We start from the raw sequence: 6875 nt of genomic DNA, 5'->3' as shown, positions 1-6875 counted from the left end.
TTTAATTTTAATACCGGGGCATTTTTCGGAAATTATAACGAATGGCGCACTTTTCTGCTTAAATGGATTTTCTATATAATAGAAAATTTATGTTTACCAGACATAAGAGGATGTGTAGAACCAAATAAAGAAACTCAATATTATTTAGTGTTTGCATAATAATATCTGTGATGTGTTTTTTTTTGTATCGGATAGAAATATCCGATCCAGGGGCGCTTTCGCAATTTGGGTTGTAACGAGGCTTACTAACTCACAGCATTTGTGCAGAGATGGATATTTAAATCCATACGTAATCACGAGTGATATGTTTTCTTGCATATCAAACTCGAATATAGAGCAGCATACCCCACCTTTGGTGGTTTGAACATTATTTTCAATCGCAACTTTTCGGCTCTTTCCGTCAGTCTTCGGATAAGGACCTTGAGCACAATAGTATAATACACAGAACGGATGCGGTATTTCGGCCTAACCTACGCTAAGAAACTAAATATGTAAACAAATAGTAATTTAATGCTGAGAGTTATTGACAAGTTTATTTCCATTATATCAAGTAAAGGTCCACCTAAAATAAGTGAATTCATACATACAAAAGCAAACAATATATTTATTATTATGGTTGAAGAAACCGAAAGTTCAAAATGCAAACCTGTTGACATAAAGTCGAATTTGTTTAAAATTGTACATCACTGGGCATTTTTAATAAAAAAAGTGTTGAAAGAAATATTTTCAATCATAATTGTACCGAAACATACTTTTTTCCTTTGGATGTCTAATATATACATTCTTTTTACATTGTTTTCATCTGAAACCACGAACTACCTCCAATCCGTATTGTTTCCGAGATTATTATATAATAGCCGAGGACGTTCCGATTGCATTAATTTAGATTTAGTGTCCAACTTTATATTTTTCATCCCATGAAAACACTGTATTTCTTGAAAATAATAAAGATCAAAAGTCGATACTATATCAAATTCCGTTCATAGTCATGGTATTTCATCGAACTGCAAAGTGACGTAATAAAGTAAGTGATTATGAGGCCAAATAAAGTTTGACACTAAGTATATTAGTATTCACCGGAAGCTGTTCTCCAGAAATTAGAAACATTCTCCTGTCGATATCGCTCCCGTCAAAGTTTTTAATTTCTGTGGAACAGCAGTGATGAATACTAGCATATAAAAAGTGTTGTCAAAAGTTTTGACTTGATTAAATGTTTGGCATAATAATATAAAGTGATTCAAAAATTATAGAGCAGACAAGAAACTGCTAGAGCACAGACAGACATACTAAAAGGCAAGACAATAAGAGGGACAAACATTGACACAAAATGGGGGAACATCCCCAAAATTGTTCAAAAGTTCGAGTGTAGACACAAAGTTACTCACAAAACCATTGACCTTTAAGAGTGACTAAGACCTGGGGAATGTAAAACATGAGTTCAACTTGGCAACTCTATGACATAGAATATGACCCAAATATAATTATTATCTCCTTAAATGATTTAAAAACTTTAAAGCAACCAAACATTTGCAGTCTCAAATGATTGACCGTCTAACTTTTCAGCAATGCAAATTCATGTTGTTGAAATGAATGAAGCATTTTATCACCTGAATTGCCTTCCAATGATCATCATTGTATGATGACTGTCAGACAAAAAAAAACTGTCAGTAAACTCTTTCCAATGATTGTATGATGACAGTCAAACAAAAATAAAACTGTCAGTAAAATAAGGATTATCATGAAAATTACAACTTTGGCTAAAAAAATATGTTGGTGAAACTAAATAAAACAAAATAACAGAATCAAGTTATACAAATATTTTCCATGATAAAAAGGGCAGAAATTGGGACTTTCAAAATTTGATTCAAAAAGAAAATAAGATAACAAGAGTTGACTGTATATGTAGATATACATTTATGTTTGCCAAGTTTTGTATATAATTACATGATTGTGTACATTTCGATAGTAAAAGATATGAATTATCTTGTGTACTTTACTGTCAATGTACATAATTTAGTAAAATGATGACATGTATAAAATGATATTCAAAGTCTGTGGATTTTTTGTTTTTTAAAACTTAACATAAAGTCAGTTGTCTCTTTGGGGTTTTTTTAAAAGCATTTTTTTTTTAGTTTTTACTATATACAAATAAGGAAAATCAATGACCCCCGGGGACGTGCCAATTTGACCCCAGGGCATTTATTTGAACAAACTTGGTAGACACTGACTAGACAGTGTTTCATGCCAATATTTAAGCTCTAGCTCTTTTGGTTTTCTGTAAGAATCTTTTTAAGTTTTTCTTTTGGTTGCCATTGCAACCAGAGTTCTGCATGGAATTAAATTCTTTGTACAATTTTTAAAGTTGGCCACCAAAGGAACATTCCTATGAAGTTTGGATTAAATTGGCTTAGTGGTTTATGAGGAGATGTCATTTAAGTAAAAGTGTATGGACGGATGAACGACAGACGGCTGGACACCGGACGAAAAGCGACCATTTAGCTCACCATGTCACTTTGTGACAGGTGAGCTAAAAATAATGGCATTAAGTTTGTTACCCAGGACTTGCTGGTTTGATCCTTGAGCTAGACAAAATTTCTCAGTAACAATTGATGTCTAATTGTCTTACACTGCTGATTAGTTGTCAGTCACTTTGCAAAGAAATTGGTTATTATTGGTTAGTTATCCAGAAAAGGTAGTTTAACCAACCAACTGCCAAGAAATGACTCAAATTGTGCTAAAACTGTTAAAACCAAACAAACAATCAAACAGTTTAAAATATATGTATATGAATTGCAAAGAATTTTTCAGTTACTTTTATAAGCACTTGTTACCATCCTTCTTGTATGTTTGGTGCCAAGGACTTCACTGATTTCTTTATCAAAATCTTCAATAACTGACTCAGCTTCCTCTTGGGTACATATATACAAATAAGCTTCCTCCTTGGTTTCAGTGGATGGTGTGACTGCACTAGAAAATCCAGATGCTACATCTTTAAAGAACCTTGCACTGAATGTGGGCACAGCAAACCCAATCTTTCTCTGATTCTTTAAGAATGCATTTGAACATACTTCTAAAATCATTTTCTTAAATTTCTTAGCTGTCATTATTTCAGGAGACTGTTTTTGATTTGAAGTACATACCCTATATGAAGGAATAAGAACTAGGGTTTTACATGAAAATACTTTGCAGTTTTCAAAATATTCACAGACACCAAATGGCAAAGATTTGGTCACAACTTTATCTAACAAAGAGCCATAATCCTCAAGGTTTTTATCTGAAAATAGAATTTTATTCATTGAATTAAATATATTCAAGACAAGAAACATGTCAATTCTGAAAGACCAGGTTTTCTACAAGGTTTGAGTGTTTTATTTGGTTAAAGTCATTAAAAAATCAAGGTTATATTTGAAGAAATCAATATGAAGGTTTGGCCTTTAAACCGCAGGTTTTGTTAAAATATTAACCAAATCAAAAAATAAATTACAGTGAATGGAAATTTTGATTAAATTTTAAAATTTGATCTTGATGGTCAAGTTTATATAGGATTTCAGATCATACTTATTTCATGTAGCAGGATGTTATTCAACTTAATTAAATGAGAGCATGAAATACAAGAGGGTAATTTATATGACCCTAAATCACTCACCAGAGCATTTGGTCTATATGTAAAAGATTCAATTACCAGAATATTTCTTGTTCAATAGACCTTTAGTTTAGGAAATCAGAACAAATTTAGCAATTAGTTTCTTCAAAATCGAACAAGCAACTTAAGGAGCTGTCATTTAAAGCTTATTTCTATTTTAGCTGAGGCTGCCATCTTGTTAAACACACCTGAATCATTTGATCAATTAAAGTAAGACTATCTAAAGATCATACTGTACAGTTTCATCAATATCTACCAAGAAATTGACATGGAGACGTCATTTAAAGATTTCCTACTATAAGCCCGGGCTTATGATAGGCTAAGCGACTGAAACAAAAATGTCATTCAAAGCTATTTTATGTTTGTAGGTCTGGAGGTGATCTTGTTCAAAAGACCAGAACCATTTGACAATGTGCATTTTTTGTAAAGGACAATCTTAGGACAATCCATGTTCAGTCATAAAAATCTAAATAGTGGTTAAACAGGGGATGTCTTTTAAAGGCTCTTCAAGTATTAGCTCTGACTCAAGGTTTCCATTAATTGATAAATGCAAGTAGGATAGTTGGTTGCAGGTATTGCAGTTGTGCTGTAGGAAATGTTTTTTTTCATACTGCAATCAATAGCTGCACAAACATATCCTATTAAATCTGGTTTAAAACTGACATTTATCTAGTAAGTTTTACCAGCAACCAGCTGTTCTACTGGCTTTTTGTTAAAGCATGATTGCGATAAACAGCAATGTTTATTATTATCTTTCTCGAGTAAGGCATAAAAACTGTTAGGTCACACTTATCTATTGGTATAACCAGAAGTTCCTTCATATTTTTAAAGTATGGGACAGTCCATTATAAAGTTACATAGGTAAAAGCAAAGTTTCCCATCCAGATTGGTTATACGACTAATAATAAGAACGTTAACAATGTTTTTCCTAATTAAACCTGGTCACTTTATTTTTGACACTAGATGACCTACATTCAAACTTGACCTTCTAACAAAGGTTACTTAAGATTAAATAATAAATGTGACCTCTTGAGTATAAACAAAGATTTTCTTAGATTTGACCTCATGACCTAGATTTGAACAAAGATGATCATTAAAGATTTTTAAAACTGAATAACCCTTAGTGTCATAAAGACTGGTCTCTTAATATTTCTACAAAGACAAAAAAAATTTGCCCTTTAGTGGCATTAGGTTTTCCTTTTTCATTTTTTGGTGATCCCAAAATGACTGGGATTTGGGAAGTATTAAACTCCTGTGGCAGGGGATACATCAAAACTCACCTCTTTTAAATAAATTTCCCCCCCAAATTTTTTCATCAACAGGAATTACAAAAGGCATCAAACTCACCCTTTGGTAAATTTAGCCTCAAAAAGAGAAATAGTACTATTACCACCTGATGGAACCCATGAGACAAAATGATTGATCCCTGAAAATAAAAATACAGATTCCATGTTGATGTATGAAGTATGAAGTGGCAGAGAAATATTCTTAATAAGATTTGAATCTTAGTTAAACAATTGAATATATATGATGCAGGGCATTAAATGCCTTTAATTGATTGAAAGCTTTATTAAAGACCTTTAAGAGTGCTGTAGGAAAAGCTGAACATAGAAGAAGTAGTTAAACCCTAGTCACAAGTTTGTCTGCTCACCTGCTGAAATTTACAAGCCTTTTCAATTGGAAAACTTAACAAAAAGTATAAAATACAGCAAACTTACCATTCATCATAATTTTGTCAAGTTTTCCTGCCTTGCCATCTGTCTGACAAGTCATTGTCCAACAGCAATTTTTTCCCTTTGAGATTTCATTCATGATTTTCCTTCCTTCTTCTGACTCTAGAAGGCACTTATATCTGTCCCCATTCCTTAAAGTAATCTCATCATGTGGAATGCTTTTTTCCAATTCTTTGGATGCTTGCTCTCCAAGACTATAATCCCCATAAAATACAATCTGTCCCATCTCAAAGCCTATTTTTACCTTATATTTTTCCTCAACCTCAATGACCATTGACAGGTTAGGAATTTGCAAAAATTCTGCTGTTGCTGGATTGCATTTTTTCCTGAATGTTTCCCCATTTTTACTTTTTTAAACCAAAAAAATGAGTCTTTTTCCCTTTTTATGAAAATTCTGATGATATAGGGCCCTTATATTTTTTGCTGTCTTTTTCTGAAAAATTCCTGTCTGAAAATTTTATAAAGGAGACCCTTTTTTCCAAATACCCCATTTGAAAAAAATCTTTTCGGTTTGTTTGTAATAGGAACTTTTTTTAAACTCCTTTTTTCAAGTTTCCCTTTCCATCACCAAGAAAACTGACCAACCATAAAAACTCACCATCTTTTTCCCTCCCTAAAAAGAAGAAAAGGGCCCTTTTTAATGTCTTGGCCAAAATTACTCATTGATGGGGCGGGCCTTACTAAAAATTGTTTTAAACCCCTTCAGACAAGTCCTTAAGTTCCACTTTTTTTATTTTCCTTGCATAAGCATCCAACTCGTTACTAGCATTCTCCACATCATCTTTCATCTCTGATGTAATGGATACTGATTTAGACTGTAAGCTATATTTCACTTCTACACCTGGAAAGGCCTCCTTAATGTTTTCCTCAAGTCCAGAAGCCATAAAATACCTGATAACATGCTCCTGATAGTAAGCTACTTTTTCTACACCTTTTGGTTTAAGATTCAACAAATCTATCATTCTCTGTGCCTCAGAAGACATTTCTTCAAGATAGACAATGTGATAGCAACTTTCGCGTTCTTCATTGCTTTCATCATCTGTAATTTCCAGTAGCTGTATCTTTTCCTTGCTGTTTGTAATGATTTCTTTTATTTCCATTGTGATCTCAACTTTTCCTGTGATTATTTGCTCTTTTATGCTATCTAGCAGAAGTTTTTTAGCACTCTCCAAACGTTCCTGTGTAGGAGCCCATACAACAACTTCATTAGAAACTTGTATGTGAGCTGGACATTTTCTCAATTTCTCTTTAAAGTGTAGAGTAATACTTTCTGTTTTCAGGAATTTCAATGAAGATGAAGAAACAGAAATGCTGTTTTTGACTACTGAATTAACAAATTTTGTTAAATACTCATTTGCCTTTACAACATCATGTTTATGCCTGCCCTCTATTTGAAATTCTGTTATATTGTCATCTCTTTCAACACATTTTACATCTTTGCAATGTTTGGATAATTGCTGTTTAAAGTTCAATAAATGTAAGTACTGAATTGTGTCTAT

This window comes from Ruditapes philippinarum, unplaced genomic scaffold (genome assembly GCF_026571515.1).
Source record: "Ruditapes philippinarum isolate M1 unplaced genomic scaffold, ASM2657151v2 ctg784_1_1_1_1, whole genome shotgun sequence".
Taxonomy (NCBI): domain Eukaryota; kingdom Metazoa; phylum Mollusca; class Bivalvia; order Venerida; family Veneridae; genus Ruditapes; species Ruditapes philippinarum.
This window is presented reverse-complemented; position numbering follows the sequence as displayed.